The following is a 17,406-nucleotide window of genomic DNA, read 5'->3' as shown; positions in this document are numbered from 1 at the left end:
GGGAGCAAAGCCAGGCACCTGAAGATGGCACCTGTCATATCCATTGGAATGAATTACCTCCCTCTGAAGCTGAGAAGGCCAGGCAGAATCTGGGAGTGGCACCTTGAGAACAGAGTCAGTCCTGGCCTGCACAGCTAGTGTGCCACGGACATTCAAGGCAGAGAAGGTCATGGAAAATGCCCTGAGCACTGTTTGCTGGGGAGTTTTCCACCTCTCTTGGACCCCAAGTGATTTATTGATTATTTTAGGGGCAGCCACTCTGGTTTATTGGTTTATGTGCCATTACCCGTGAAGGGGCGGGGTGAGGGAGCTGCCTGCCTCCTGCTTCCCTTGATCTGTCTACTCACAGGATTGGTTCATGGGACAGCTTAGCTGGACCCTCGTGAGCCTGTCGGGATTAATGGCATTTGACTGTAGATCATGAGAAATCACATCAGTCTCTGTGGATGCAGCTGGATGGAGCAAGCAGGAGGAGGGCAGAGGAGAAGGAAGATGAGCATAAGGGGAGGGAAGAAAAAGGATGTGGGAGAAAAGGGAGAGGAAAATGCAATAAAGGAATTCTCTTGTACAACATCCGCTGACATTTCTGAGCCTGTAGTTTCCCTCACTTTTAATCATTTCCTTCATTAAGTGCCATTTGTCAATGCAAATAGGTCTTTCTCTACTATAACTCAATCCTGAGACAACCCACGCCTTAAACAGAGATGAAAGTCTAGCTTGAGAGCCCTAGGTTTCCCTAACTAAGGGGTTGTTCGCCCTTCCCTCCCTGTATTCCTCCATTTCGGGCACCATAAGATTGGTATGGAACACCAAAATTGGACCTGGGATAAAAGATACCAAGGACTGACTTTATCTTCTGAGCTACTCTGGGTCTGGCCCCCACCCAAGGACCCTCTCTCCTGACTTCTGTGGCTCAGCATCCTCTCCTGCTTTCAAACACCCAGGGCTCATAACTATCCTGCTGTTCCACCCTCCAGATCCCAGGAGAGTTATGAAATTGAAAATGAAGGGGTAAGGCAGAAAGGTGCTGTCAGAGCTGCATCTGTCTAGGACCACAGAGCAGCCACGCTGGAGAAGAAAGGCTGTAGCTGAGGCTGGGTCAAGTGGCAGAATGGCCATTTGACACATTCGGCAGGCTGTGCACACATGTTGAAGAGCTGAAGACCAGGATATATTCAGAAAGCCCTTTCTTTCACTCCAAATAAGGAAACTTCTGGCCAGATCACAGGACTCTGCGTCCCTAGTGCCTTAGCAAATAACGGGAACACTTAAGTCTCTGAGTGACTGTGGATCCTGACTTCATTTTTAAGAGTGAAATCGGTGGTGATTTCAGTGACAGGGAAGGAAGAGGCTGTGTAACATGGGTATAGGTCATGGACTGTAAGCCCTCCTTGCAGGGCCAGGCTCTGGAGCCTGGTGTCCTGGGACCGGGGCTACAGCTCTCTGCCATCTCCCTAAGGAAAGAGTCACCAGTATATTCTCCAAATCACACACCTTGCTGTCCTCAGAGATGGTCCCTCAAACCTCCTCAGTGATCATGACATGCCCTGAAAATTATAGGGTCAACAGTGGTGATATTAGTGCCCAAGGCCAGGTTCAAGGACCAAGTGCAGAACTTTGGCTCCTCTGGCTTTTTTGTCCTTTCCTCCCACCTCAAAGGAGAAAAGGATCCTCTCTGGGGTTCTCTTCACTAGTGTTCTGAAGCTCGGCCCCTTCTGCTGCTGTTGCCTCAGCCACCAAGAAACCTCTGACCCTCTTGTACTTTCAGCTTCTTCTCTTCCACTGACTCCTCCGTTCCTACACACATCTCAAACCTCCTCATAAAGCATAATCTCTCCCTTAGCCTTGTTCTACTTGCTCCTGGATCTGCAAAACTTCTCAAATGTGTAGTGTCTATCATCAACTCACTATTTTACCTCTTCCTACTCCACTTCCACTCTTGAGGCCTTCCTAATTCTAGATGCAGTGGCTCCTTGTCAGCCCTCAGCCCTCTTGGCCACTTGACAGCCATTTGTTACCCCATGATCTCTTTCTCCTTATTAATTGAAAACTCCTCTTGTCTCAGCCAAACCTCCCAGGTCTCATCTCTCAGAATTCTTCTGCCTGTTTAGCAATCCTCTCTCTCTCTCATCTACTTATTCATCTTTTCTTTACCCGTGGACTTCCTCTTCCCCACAGCCCACAAAAACATTGAAATGCTCCTATATGGAAACAATCTTCCTCCAACCCTGCATCCCCTTCTAGCTTCATCCTTCCTTTCTCAGCCTTAGTCCTTAACACCTTGAAAGAGTATTCTAGATACACTTGCCTTACTTTTCCCCAAACACTCCTGCCATCCACAGCAAGATGGCTCCTGCCCCCTCCATACATGTACACGTGCACGTGCGTGCACACACACATGCACACAGCCCCTCTCAATGTTGCTTTTCATACTTTGCAGAATCCTACATTATAAATTTCTATTTATTGAAACTCACTCTTCACTTGGCTCTGAGGACACTGTACTATACTGGTGTTCTTACCTCTGATTTCTCCTTCTAGCTCTGCAATGTCCTTTGATACCCTAAATGGGAGCATTGCTCAGGTCCTGTCCTTAATGCTCTATTCTTATGTGGAGGGGCTCATCTACTCTGATGGCCCTTATCTCTCTGGATCACTCACAATACCTAAAATAGTGTCCTCCATATAGTAAACACTTAAGTAATGTTTACCTAATTGATTAACATTTGTTTTTTGTTTTTTTTTTGTTGTTTTTTTTTGTTTTTTTTTTGAGACAGAGTTCGCTCTTGTTACCCAGGCTGGAGTGCAATGGCGCGATCTCGGCTCACCGCAACCTCCACCTCCTAGGTTCAGGCAATTCTCCTACCTCAGCCTCCTGAGTAGCTGGGATTACAGGCACACGCCACCATGCCCAGCTAACTTTTTGTATTTTTAGTAGAGATGGGGTTTCACCATGTTGACCAGGATGGTCTCGATCTCTTGACCTGGTGATCCACCCGCCTCGGCCTCCCAAAGTGCTGGGATTACAGGCGTGAGCCACCACGCCCAGCCCTAACATTTGTTAATTGCACAGTGCCTGGTAGACTTCAGATGCTCTGTAAAGACTATCATGGTGGTTTTACAGTTTACAAGCATTTCCTGTATATTTGCCAGTCTTCATCCTCATCATAACCCATGTGTGAGGATGATTCTTTCTTATTCCCATTTTTATAGATGAGAGTAGAGGAAGGAGCTAAGGTTCGTTTTCTGCCTATTCTGTGCCAAGTGCTTTATACACATTTTAATTTAATCTTCACAACAGCATTGTGAAGTAGGTGTTCTTAGCCACATTCTACAGATGGGAAAACTGAAGCTCAGAAAGGAATCCAATATCACAAGGAGCATATAATTTACCTCCTCTGCTATTTCATTGTTCTGTAAATTTGATCATACCAAATTTAGTGAGCAATACTGGGGGGGCATATAAAAGGTATCATAGAGTGATATTATAATTATTGTTTACATATAAGTGTTTTCTGGTTTGCATTCACATGAAATTTAATGTCACGCATATCAAGAGCTGAAGAAGAAAATAGAACCCTCCTGTTTTCGAACACTTTCTGCCTTTCCCCCTGCATATTATAAAAATAAGAACTGATTATTAAGTGTTTACCATGTGCCAGGCATTATGTTTAGCATTTTACATGTGTGTTTTCATTTAATTCTCACCACCACACTATGAGGTGGGAGCTATTGTTATATCTCAATTTATCCATAAGGTAATTGTGCCTCATAGGAGTTAAGTAACTTGTTCAAGGACTCCGAGTTAGTCTGTGAGGTAATTGAAATTTTGAGCCAGGTTGGTCTGACTCCAAAGTGAATATTCTTTCAATGATACCAGGCTGCCTTTCTAAGAGGTTAGGGAAACCAAGGCTCAGAGAGATTGTGATGTCAAGTCTCCTGACTCTACATTTTTTTCCACTTCACTCCAGCTGCTAACATCTCTTTGTTGATGGGACTGCTTTTACTGTAAAAAAATTTTATATGTCTGTGGTCTGTCTCCTCAACCACATTGTCAGCTCTGCCAAACCTCTTTAGATCCCCCAGTGAGAGTTCTCACTAAATATTTGTCAATTGATAAGCATGGGGCTCTCTTCAGTTGAGAGAATTATTAATAAACCATCAGGCTTTGACAAAGCCCTTCTCATCTCCAGAGGAGTTGAGCCCTTGGTGCTTAGGAGATGCATCAATTCCTCGCGTTCCCGCAGTTTGAAGTCAGGAGCCCACACTGTCCGCCTCCGCACAGCATCCGTTCTCCAGGGAGCCTCTATAGCGTCAGAATCATTTCACCAAAGGCTAAATTATGTGTGACTCTGGGAGGGTGAGGTCTCCGTAAAGGGGAAGAAGGATGTGGGCTGTGATTCTGCATGCAGATGGACCCTGGGGATGTTTTGCACCATTTGAGATGATGTGTCAACCTCTAGCAGTGGCACTCTATAGAACAAGCTGTAAAGATCGATCGTTACTGTTATTATTGGGAATATTAATAATCTTTCTTACATTTGTACAGTGAACTCCCATTTACGCAAAAGGCTCCTGCACAAGAGTTCATTATTTTTCGTTTGTGCTGGCCTTCCACAAAATCTTTCGGGCTTCAATGTTACCCCAAAGAAATATTCCTCTGTCCAGTCTTTGGCAAAGAGAACCACCCCAGGGAAACAGAAACAGCTGAGACCCGGAGAAGGGGAACCTTAGCAGGCTGGAACTGAAGGCCAACAATTGATCCTGCTGAGCAATGAAATAATGTTTGGAGCCTGAACACAAATCCCCAACCTCCTTCCTTCTCTTTGCCTGTTCCCAGAGCTGGCAGGACCTCCCAGCCCAAGCAGAATCCTTAGTTCCTCCCCCAATCAGAATTCACTCTTCCTTATCCCTTCCCCCATCAATGGCCTCAGGGACACTTATGTGGAAGCCATCAATTATCTCTTCCCCTCCTCCAGACCAATTTTCTCATGCATTTGTATGAGTTCACTTAGCATCCTGCAAAGAGACAGGCAGTAGTAATAATCATAGCTAACATTCATGGAGCTTTTACTATAAGGAAGGCACTATAATAAGCACTTTGCATGCATAATTTCTCTTCATCCTCATAATAGTCCTACGAGGAAGGTTTATTTGGATCTCCACTTTAAAGAGGAAGATGTAGAGTTTCTGAGTGAGTAAGCAAACTGCCCAAAGCCACACAGCTAGCTAATGCAGAGCCAGGATTCAAAGCCAGATCTATGAACTCCTCCAGTATACTGTCTCTTAGTATCAGCTTTCATTTCTTGGATACAAATAGTGAGACCCAGAGATTGGAATGCCATGTAGCATTCAGAAGAAAGAGTCTCAGGAAGTCGGGAAATAGTTTTCCTCCCATTTCTGCAAGTAACAGGCTAGATGACTCTGGGTGAGTCACTAAAAGTCCCCTGCTTCTGAATCTGCAATCAGGGTCCACAGTGTCTGAGGTGCAAAAGAGATGAGCCAAGGAAGCTCCTCCAAAGCTATAGAGTTTAAAAGCGCCATGCAAATGCAAAGTGTTCCTTATCATAATCCTTAACATTATTATTCCAGCCTATTCATCTACCAATGAACCTGGGATAGAATCCTAGCTCTGCCCCTGGATTCTGGTGCCATTTAAGTGCCAAGACAAATGGTCTCAGGGAGTCAGGGGTGATCCATTATCCGGATATGGATTATTTCTCAGGAGTAAATTGTTAGCCCTGTCAGGTGGCTGATGAATTCTCCCACTGCACCTGGGGGCTCATCACTCTACATGGGACGTGCAGGGAATCAAAGCAGCGCAGCAGCTGGAGTCGCAGTGTGACTCGGCAGATGGGGTCCTGGGGGCGGGGAGCGAGGATGTGTTGGTTAGGTTCCAGGGAGCAGCAAACGACCCCACCCATCTTTGAGTGAAAAGACAGATAATGAACCCCATCCACCTACAGCCCAGCCCAGGGCAGAAAAGGGTGACTCCCCCTTCTGATGCTTCAAGACTCTTTGGGGAGAACAAAGCACAAAAAGAGGCTGACAGATTCATACACAAGGAGCTCCCGACAGAGAGATGAGAAAAATGGGCAAGAGAAAGAGAAATAAAAAGAAAAGATATGAAGAAAGACAGGGATACAAATGACAGGGAAAGAAAATGAATAAAATCAAGGATCACAGAAAAGAGACACATGAAGGAAGAGGAATAGAGTTAAAAGAGAAACCCAGAAATAGGAGCTAAGAGGAAAAGAAGAGAAAGAAATAACTGGGTGTGGTGGCTCACACCTATAATCCCAGAACTTTGGAAGGCAGAGGTGGGTGGATCATTTGAGCCCAAGAGTTCAAACCAGCCTGGTCAACATAGCAAGACCCCATTAATATATAATTTTTTTTTTAATTAGCAGGGCGTGATGGCATGCACCTATAGTTCCAGCTACTCAGGAGGCTAAGACAATAAGATTGCTTGAGTCCAGGAGGTCAAGGCTGCAGTGAGCTATGATCATGCCACTGTGCTCCAGCCTGGGTGACAAGGTGAAACCCTGTCTCAAGAAAAAAGATAGAAAAATAAATAAAAACATACTCAGAAAGAATCCCCCAAAATGAGAAAAAGTAAATAGAGGGAAAAAATAAGAAAAAAGGAAAATATATGGGGAAAGATAAATCTAGAGAGAAAACAAATAGAAGAGAAAGAGGAAGAAATAAATAAAATAGAAAAGAAAGGATGCAGAGAAATAGAAAAATAGGACAACCAGAGATAAAAGAACACAGTGAAAGAAAAAAGGATGAGAGAGATAAGATTACTAGGGAATAAATAGGTGAAAAAAGTTAGGAAACATAGAAGAGGAGACTGACGTCTTTAGGAAGACCAGAAATGTTTTATTTTCTCTCTCCCTTCCACTTTCACTGTTAGCCTTTCTTGTGGGTAAAACACTGAAGGCAGAAACAGAAGGGTTAAAACAATCACTTACTGAAATAAAGATAGATGAGTTCTGAGCACATAGAACACATGCACACGCACTTGGGAGCAAAATCATTCAGACACAGACACACATGATGAGGCAAATAAGCATATGAAAAGTCCATCTGGACACGTAGGAGCTGAAAGACTTGAGATGTAGGCACTGATAGACCCACAGCAGAAAGAAGAGCCAATCTGAACACACGGATGAGCCTCAGGCAGAAACCGACAAGGAACTAGATATACCGCTGCAGAAGGTGACACAAAGGCACCTCAAAAGTTGGACACATGAGTAGACGGGTACAGAAGCAGCCATCCACCAGGGTGGGAGGACGACGTTTTTCTCCACTCTTAGGAACAGATGTCTCTCACCAGTTCAAATGATCATTTCCCAAAGACCTCTACGGGCATGAGTGTAAATGGCTGAATATCAGGCCCTTGGCTAAGACAGATTTGGAGTGTGTCTTGATGCTTACTCCTAGACTAGAACTTTTTGCCTCCAGTATGCCATGATCCTCTTTAACTTCACTGGACTTCCTTTTTCACTTCTGCAGTTTGAAGCAGATGAGAGAGGGAGGCTGTGCCTCAGGATCTTCACCCCTACTTGAATAAGAGGAGCGTCATAAGATTTCCTTGGTTACAAAGTGTTTCTTGCAAAAGCGAAGTTTGAAAACCTCGGGGTTATACAGGGCCAGATGAATTCTAAGGGTCCTTCCAGCTCTGACATTCTGAAATTCTATGACTAAGAGCTAATTTGCTCAAATCTAAACCCAAAGTAATTGGACGGAACTTGATTGAATTTTCTGGGCAAACATGGCATCACTGTCTGCCTCAATAAATATTTAGCTGTGGCCCCAGTTTATTGATTTTGTTCAGTATCAATATTTCTTGGTGCAGTTTCCAGCACTGGCTCGTAGGCCCATGATGATGTGAAACATGTGGGCTCAAGATGCCCACCCAGGAAAGCCACAGATGGTTGTTGGTGCGTCCATCTGGCTTGGGCTGACACACAGATAGCACCAGCCCCTCTGGCTAGTGCTGGGCACATGGAGGGGTAGGAAAACTGCCTTTGAAAGGGCATGCTGGTTGGGTGGGCAGATCAGGTTGGCCTAAAAGCTCAGAGATGCCGTAGCCAATGGGTCACAAAGAGAATATCAGCTTTGCTTTGTACAACTTTACTTTGATACAAGTCATCTCTGAGGGCTACTTCCTCACTTAGTATTCCATTCATTCATTCATTCATTCTACAGAGAATGCATGCTCTGTGCCAAGCTCTGTGCTAGAACTAAGGATATAGATATGAACAAGATACAGTTCAATATCTCCCAAGAATCTCATTTGTAAATCAGAATTGTGGTACAGTCAAGGGGGCAGTATGTGAACCAAAGTCAGGAAATATTAATGCCGTTCAGCATCAACAAACTTAGGCTATGGATAAATATTTATGAGAAGAAATAATTTCATAGGAATATTACTGTATATGCACACTTTTAATTATTCCCATGGGCAAAACTGATGAATCGGAGACACTTTTTTTTGTATGCAGTATTCAAGATGCAAAGAAGTCTTGTAATTAGTTCAGGTAAAATAACTTGATTGTTTCCTAAGTACAACTCTGAAAAAGTACAAGTTAATTTAATACTTTTTGTGTATCTTTTAGTTACGCATTCTCCATGATAGGGTTTTATTTGTTGGTGATGGTTTGAGAACCTTGTGTTTTGGAGAGAATTAAAACATTTACTGGGAAAGAAAGGAAGATTGCTTCCTCTCTTTGATGCTGCCATGACACTAAGCCTGTCATTCCCAAACAAAGATACATTTGCGTATGTTGGTGAGTTTGTTCTCTTGATAATTTGTCTGTTATATATTTAATCTTTCATACATGCACCAACCATAAACAAAGCACCTTCTCTGCCTCATGCACCTGGCCACGTGTGGAGACACTGGAAAGATTAGGGCATAGCCCCTGCCCTTGAAGGGCTTACACTCCAGAAGGTAAGTCAACAAATAAATTGAGAACTTTATTGGGAGTGCCATAACAGAGGTATGGACAAAGGGAAGATGAGAAGAACAGGCACTAAGAGATGAGGGCATGTGGAGAAACTTTAAGAGACGAGGTGACCTATGATGGGGCATGGTGGAGAAGATCTGAAGGTCGACCCTATTCATCATTGTGGGGCTAGACGGAGCCATCGTCTTTCTTCAAACTCTGTTTTGTTTTGATCAGTAGAAGGTATTTGTGAGAACCACAGAAATACACAGCAAGCAGATCAGTCTGTAGCTGGGATTAGCCCAGTAGCCTACATCAGTTTAACTGCTTCAATTTAGGATGAAATACAGCCACTCCTTTTGAACAACACAATGCGGAGAGCGGGTTGCTCAGAGACTGGTTCCTATCCCCTAGCCTTTGTTTTTTGAAAATCAGACTTTCCTTGCCCACCCAGCACTCCTGCCTAGCAGAGCTGTTCTTTCATGGGGGCAAAGTGGTTTGAGTAGCACTGGGTATCACGGTGGCTTTCAAATTATTCACATTCCAAAGGAGGTTTAATGATTTCCAAGATAATTGGTTGTAGAAATAAGTCCTTCTAAAAACCCAGCAATAGAATGTTCATGATGCCACAGGATGATTCAGAACATTTGGCCTTAATTACTTTGATTGTCCGCCAGGATTTAATATATGAATATTACATTGCTATCTTCAATTTAATTTCTTGTGTAAATGGATTGTGGCAGAATCCTGTAGTCCTGAACTGGCACATAATTCAGCGTGGGAGACACTATCTTAACTCATCTCATTACTCAAGCCATTTGTTGTCCTTCAGGCTTTGACAGCCAGGAGATGGGAAAGAAGCAGAGGTGATGTGATCTCTCAACCTGGGTCCAGACAGACATGAGCCATAGTCTCTACTGATTACGTTGTTACGCAGACACAGACAGCACTTATTTTCAGAAGAAAAAAAAATGCCCCACTCAATGTGCAGCTGTGTGCTTTGGTCTCTCTTAGCATAATAGAGTGGAAAAAGCTTGGGCGTGCATGCAAGAGACCTGAGTTCTAGCCCTAAGTTGGCCACTAACTTGTAGTATGATCTTGGATAAGCCACTTAATTTCTCTGAGATTTCAATTCCTCATCATTAGAACTATATGATCTCCAAGTGCTTTCCAGAGTGAAGGTTTTCTGACTTATTAATGGCACGTGGTAAATCTGACAGTTTTGGCACCGTGGCTAAAAGAAGGTTGTTTCTATCCATCCTGTGAATAATAAGCAGCCTCCCAAGAATGGGCAAGTTTTGAAGGAATGGAGAGAGAGGTTGCGGGGGTGGGGGGGCAAATAAGTAGGAGGGACGAAGGAAGGGAAGGTGGAGAGAGCAGCCCTGCAGCCTTAGTGAGCTATTCCTCAGGTCCCAGGTGAACTTGTTAAAACCTTAGCAAAATGGGGGATATTTGGTCCTGGGAAGCTTGATGGAAATTAGAGAAAGAAAATAAGACTCAAAAAGCATTAAATGGGAAGCCACAGTGCTGGAGAATTTATTTGTACCACACATAACAGAAAGCTTGCATCTAGAATGTTTAAACAACTTCTAGAAATGAATATGGAAAGGACAATCTAGTAGGATAAAATGGACAAAAGATTTTAATGGGAATTGTACAAAAGAGTATATCCAAAAGGCCATGATGCTCAACCTCATTAGTCACCAGAGAATTGCAAATCAAACAATGAGATACCACTGCACACCCACCAGAGTGATTAAATTGTAAGTCTGACAATACTTAGTGTGAATAATGATTTGATGCAATGGAAGAGTGCAAATCAGTATAAATGGCACACACTTTGGAAAACTGGCAGCATCCAGCCAAGTGTAACGTGTGTTTATGACTCAATGATTCCACTACTAACAGAAATGCAGGCACATGTGCACCAAAAGTCAAGCAAAAATAACCATAGCAATGCTATTCAAACAGCCCGAAACTGGAAGTGCCCATCTGCAGTAGAATGGTTAACTCAATTGTGGCATATTCACAAAAGGGAATATTATACAGAAATGAGAAGGAACAATATCAGTTTTATGCAACAAAATGGATGAATCTCACAAACATAATATTGAATGAAAGAAACCAGAAACAAAAGCATACATACTGAATTATTACATAAAAGTCAGTAACTGGCAAAACTATAATATTTAGGAATGCATGCTAAGGTGTACAAGTATAAATAAAAGGAAGGAAGTGATTTTTTGAAAAGTCAGAATTGTTGTTACCTTTTAGTAGGGGAAAAAGGAGTTATGATTAGGGAAGGGACACCAGTTGGGCACCAGGGGTGCCGATAATATTCTATCTTTAACTGGGTAACAATTAACACGGGTGTTTCATTGAATAAGTTGTGCATTTATGATTTATGCACTTTTCTTTATGTGTTGTATATTTTATAATCTAGAAAATAAAGCTTTAAAAATACTGAGATTGAAAAAACTCAAAGCCAAATCGTTGCCTCAGACTAATGTGACTCCAATTTCTAACCATTCTCTCAGGACCGTGGCTTCTGGCTAATGATATTCTAGACTCTCAGAAAATAGAGGACAGAGGTTGTGTCTCATTTCTCCCAGTATCTGCCTGCCACAATCTTCCAGCTTTAAAGTTAACCTGACCCCAATTCATACCTAACAGCCATCAGCCAATTAACTGGAAGCAAAGACACCTTGGTCCTGCTGCTTTCTAGTTCCTTCTCATTTCCCCATTCTCAAACTATTCTTGTTCCATTTCAGTTCTGTCTTTATCCTGAGTTTTTATTCTGTCTTTTGTTTGCAGCCCTGTTCATTCCCTTTGGACTAATGGCTGAGTGACCCAACTCGGTTTGGCTTGACTTAAACAAGCCCTCTCTCTCTGAAGACTTGAATGCCTACTCCCTTCACTGAGTGGTTTTCTCCGTTCCTGGACAACTCAGGTAGGATATTTACTACCTCCACCTCCCCATCCCTAGATCTTACAGGTTAAAGTGCCTTATCTCAAACGTTGGGATATTTGGGGCCAGATGTTTCAAAATTCAGAATTTGCGGAATTTGATCAAGGTAATCATGCGCATTTGCCAATATCACATAACACCTCTAGCAGGATGCAGCATAGCTCCCCATAATCAAATACATTCATATTTTTGTCATGAAATGTATGAATATTCACACTAAGTGGAATAAAGAAAGACTATCATAATATAAGTTAAAATGGGTTTTAGCGCCAAACTTATGAGAAAGTTTTTGGTTTTCAGAGCTTTGTGATTTGGAAAGTGAAAAAAAGAAATAGGAGGCCAATGCTTGTTTGGCGGATGGATGGAAGGATGAAAGCATAGATGAACACAACAAGTTAAATGTGTTTATCATCCTAAGTGACAAATGTGCATTTAACAAGAGTCTTCATCACTTTAACCAATTGTGGGCACATCAGATTTCACTGCTGGCAAGAGGAAAACTAGTAGAAAAATTCACCACATAGGTCTACCAGATCATGGATGGCCTGACTGGGGTCCAGTGGCCATCCCTGGGCCACTCTTGTGCCATTTTTCGTGGGTATGAGTGAGGTAGGCATACCTAGAAGGGAAAGTTACAGGCAAGGCAGGTACCTGGCAATAGTCTGTTGGGTCCAGTGGGAAAGGAATGGATGGGCTTCAAGCACCAATTTCAGGTGGCCCTCCTTAAATAGTATTGCTCTCAGCAAGCCTTTGCAAAGGTATTGAGTGGAATTAAAGATCACCCTTCCCAGCAAGTACTCAGAATGCAGTAAGTATATATGGCTAGGAAAGGGTAGAGCTAGGTGTTTTTTACTTCCAGCCATCTGGGAGGGTGGATACTATAGCCTACTGTCCTGGGATGCTTCAGAGATAAAGCAGGGAATTTCAGGAGAGGCTAGCAAGGGACTAGAGCATGAGTCAAAGCCAACCCTTCAGGATCCCCTACCCAGGAGACACCAAGGAATCATGGGTAACCTCATCAGGAGAAAACCACGCTGCCACTTCCAGGACCAATGCCTAGAGGAGAAGCCCAGGGGAAGGTGGATTTGAGGAGAGGTTAGGAGGCTTAGCCTTAGAGCTCCAGAAAACTGAGCTGTTTGCTCCTTGAGGATGGAAACTGAGTTACCAGCTAGGCACCTCCCATAGCTCTGACCCAGGCTTTTCAGTCTTAAAACAATAAGACAGGACCTAGATGAGCTCTTCAGTCTTTTCCTGCTCTGCCTTCCAGAGCTCATGAATCTGTGATTCTCTTTTAAATAATCTTTTTTTCTCATAAGCGTAATACATGCTCCTTGTTGAAACTTTGAAAAGTCAGGTAAATATATAAATGTTTAGACTCACCTATCATCCCACTCACCTCTCACGCATTTCAGTGTATTACCTTTCTGCTTGCTTGCTTTTATTTTCCATGTCTTTATAAAATTGTTATCATAGACTTTTGTATTTGAGTTAGACACTTCAGTATATTGTGAGCATGTCCCATGTCACCACAAAAGCTATCATTCTAGTCTAATTTGGACATCTGCCAGAAATTTTGGGGCACACTTAGCAAGGATAAAATATGTACCCTGCCCTTATGAAATTTATACTCTTGTTGAGAAGATGAGGCTGATATACATCAAACCAATAGTGGTAAATACAAATGGAATATGATGAAATGTCACTTTGAGGGACAGGCTGGTAGGACAGTAAGAATCCAAAAGAGGGAAAGATTGATGTGGGCAGCACTAGTAAGGGGAGGTGCCTGGAGAAGGCAGGACTTAAATTGGCCTTTAAAGGATAAGAAAAAGGGGAATGAGAAAGGCAGAAGCATGAAGGAAACAGACATAATGGGGAAAAGCTGGACTGAGCGATCCCAATCCCTTTATCTTTATCATTGTTGTTGATGATTCAGAGCTACCCATGACCAGGATTTCAGGACTGTTCAGAGTCCCACCTAATATATGAACAAATAAACCCAGGTCTCTAACCTAAAGGGGATCTGGAGGCTAAATGCATGAAAATGAAGCACTGATATTAATATGGCAGTAGCTTAGGCTCAGACCTTTTTCCATTTAGTAATTGACTTGCTTCTTTGTTGTGTCTTCAATAGCGATGGATCAAACATCATGGTGCTAGTGGCCAGAGTTACCAGTTGGACAACTTCCTAGCTAGATAGCTGATTACATGACTCCAGAGCCCTGGTCACAGTCAATTCACTACTGTGGGTTGGTAATCACAAAAGAGGATAAACAGAGAGAAAGCCCATGTCACAAGCCTCCTTCTTCATCCACTGAAGGCACAGCTAAAAACTTGTTGTAAATGTTAATTAAGCCATTAATTTGCAATCTGAAGATATCCCCAGTGGGAATAAGAGTTTCCTAAGGACAGAAAACCCGTGGTTTGAAGAACAGGAGAAATGTACATGAAATACCACAGTTTAAGATTAATTTGTGATGCATCCGAACTGCCCTTGCTTATGTTCAGGAGACTTGCCACTAACTAGCTAAATGATTTTGACCAAATTCCATTACCTCTTGGAGTTCACCTCAGTTTTCTTCCTCATCTGTAAAATGGGAACTATTTCAAAGTTCCCTTTTGGCACCAAAATTCTACAAATCTAAGATTTCTTTGGACCACCACCACTTTTCAGATTTCAGGATCCCCTACAACAATGCAAATAACCGTGAGAAAAGTCTACATCTTACCCTGTGTTGCCAGTCACCACCATACCTGGGAATCGAAGTCCTTTGGGGAATGGGACCAGGAGAGTGAGCAGGCCCAGCCTGAGGGGAGAGGCACAGAAAGGAGAATTGGGTGGACCCCAAGATGTCACCAATTAAGCAGAGAGAGGATCTTGATACCTCCTCCTCTATCTGCCTGTCCCCTGAGTGCCCAGCAGCAGGCTGTGCCTTACTGCATGCCTACGTAGGTGCCTGCTCACCACAGGGTGCCCTAGCTGCCAGCATGCTATTCCAGGCCAATAGGAGAACCCTGAGGTGAAGTACCCTGGGGCCAATCATAGGTGGAAATATCTCTTTAATGGCCAGAGAGACTGTATCTTTGGCTCCTTTCCATTGGTTCAGACCAACTGAAGGTTCTCTCATCTCTCAGCCAATGCTGAGCCATCAGCCAGCAGGAATGGGCTTTGCTGCTGGATCTTGTTTTCCTCTAGTGCTGACGAGTAGCCCTGCCCCAAAGGCTGCCTTGTCTCCTCACTGTCATCCCTGACTGAAAACTTTTGCCATGAACACAGAAGGCATGAGCAGTGGGACCTAATCGAGGCAGCTCAAAGAGAGGTAGGCACGCTGGGGTCCAGGGGCCATGCCTGGTCCGAGCCCCTGCAGGTCAGTGCAGGTGAACCAGCAAAGGGAGAGAATAAGCAAGTAGAATTGGTGGGCATGGCTACTGTGGGATTAAAGCTAAGGGCAGATCCTGACAGATCAAATTCTTCCTTTCTTCCCACAAGCCATGAGTATCTGAGTAGCTTGTCCACAACCCTATGGTGCCATCTTTATTCTTTCCCTGTAGCCCCAACCACAACCAGGGAGGGGTTCCTCCCAATAAAGTAAGAGAAGCTTATTGGGGAAGGTGTGTCAGCTCCCAGTTGCAAGCTGCATTCCCTGACTTAGGATGCCCACAGTGACCAGAGATACAGATTTGGTGACTCTGGCCTTCAGAGATACATGTATTCCATAATATTCATTCTAACACCTCAGACTATAGTCTGACTATCTCCTCGTATGCTTTAAAGAAGGCTAGGATTGTGAGTTCACTCCTCGGTAAAACAGATAGCCTTTTCACTTTGGTCTCTGACCATTGACACCACAATTATGAGTCCCACCCAAAGGAAAAATCCCTAACCTGAACAGCTATTTAAGCAATCTGTACAGAGGAGGCAGAATGAGAGAGTATGGAGGGTTCAGTGAAAAGCCTTCCCTGTTTCTGGAAACATTCAATCTTATATCAAACACTCACTGAATGCCTTTTATGAGGCAGACACTCTGTTAGATGCTAAGAGAACAAAAAGGGATAAGACACATGAACTTCTGGTGAATCCCACCAGGGCAGAGCCAAGGGGAAGGGTGTGTTTTAAGCACTGGTGATAGACTACCTTTAATTCCTTTACAAATTGACCTGAGGTTATACTTGGCTTTGGAATGCCCCAGAACTAGCCCTTGGTAAAACTGGTCACAAATGTCTGTTTACAATCCCCTTAAGGTACTCCCCTATTAAAACTTGCTTTCAGAAAAAAAAAAATGTGCTTCAAAATTTACGTAAGACCTTGGCCAAGTCAATTCTCAGTCCTTTCCTCCTTAAAATAAGTTTAGGCTTGGGGCTATGAATCCCTTTCCAAATCGAATAGACCGTCTAGGAGTCTGTAGTAGTAGTAATTTACTCATTAGTATAAATTTAAGTAGCTATGTTCCTTCTCCCTGGATTAGCTATATTTTAAGCTTTGTCTCCAATTGTGGAATGAAAGACTTTGTCACTTAAAGATATTGCAGGGATCTGACCACAAGAGGGAAAAGTATTTGTGGAAGGGAAATGAAGATTAAACAGGTTATAATATACCTCCCCAATATGCTAGCATACTCTTCCCTTGGGCTCTAGGGCCCTGTACTCTGTTGAGGTTAATCCCAACAGATTACTTAGTTACTAATAAAAAGAATCATTAAAAATTAAAAATTAAGCCCTCTTGGGGGCTTACAATGCTCTAACACCAAGAAACTGTTGCAACAATGAACCTGAAAAGCCTAGTGAAAAGTTCTGAGCACATATCATACAGGATCAGGATGCAGGGATTAAGACAACACTTTGCCCCTTGCTCTTCCCTCCTGCCTGTTTTGGCTTCCTTTGGAGCCTGGATCTTAGTCCTACTGGCCACAGATACTTTGAATGAGTCAAGGTCAGGAAAAGGGACAATGATTCAGAAATGCACATCATTCCTTAAGTGCGTTTAATTGTAAAAGACATATAATCAAGCTGATCCCCTGACTGAATATGGCAGCTAGGAGAAGCAAAGCAAAGCTTTTGCATTTCACTCCAAACCAAAATAAGAAGCCAAAGGCAGAAGGGGAGGGGATGGGATCAATGAATTCAATCAGTGGTCTATATTAATGTTTCTTATATGATAGTGCTGATTTGCAGCTTTCCAGGTGCCAAATGGCATCTGGGAAACATTACTCCATCCCCCAATTGACGTAATAATTAGATTGCATAAATGGTTCCTCTGTGCTCACTGCCAGCCCAAGAGACAAATGTTATTGGTGAGCCAATCAATCTTCTCCCCTGTTAAAGTTTCAACCTGCGTCAGCAATTATGCTGTAGAGGTCGAAAGGCACCCAAATGAGTGAAAACTGGCAAAGATAAATTTCAGGACTGGATTATACTGCACTATTTCCCAGCAGGGCATGTATGGTCAGAACCTGGACAAGTACATGAACAGATCTGCAACTGGATATA

This window comes from Callithrix jacchus, chromosome X, assembly GCF_049354715.1.
Source record: "Callithrix jacchus isolate 240 chromosome X, calJac240_pri, whole genome shotgun sequence".
Taxonomy (NCBI): Eukaryota; Metazoa; Chordata; class Mammalia; order Primates; family Cebidae; genus Callithrix; species Callithrix jacchus.
Note: the sequence above shows the minus strand (reverse complement) of the source record.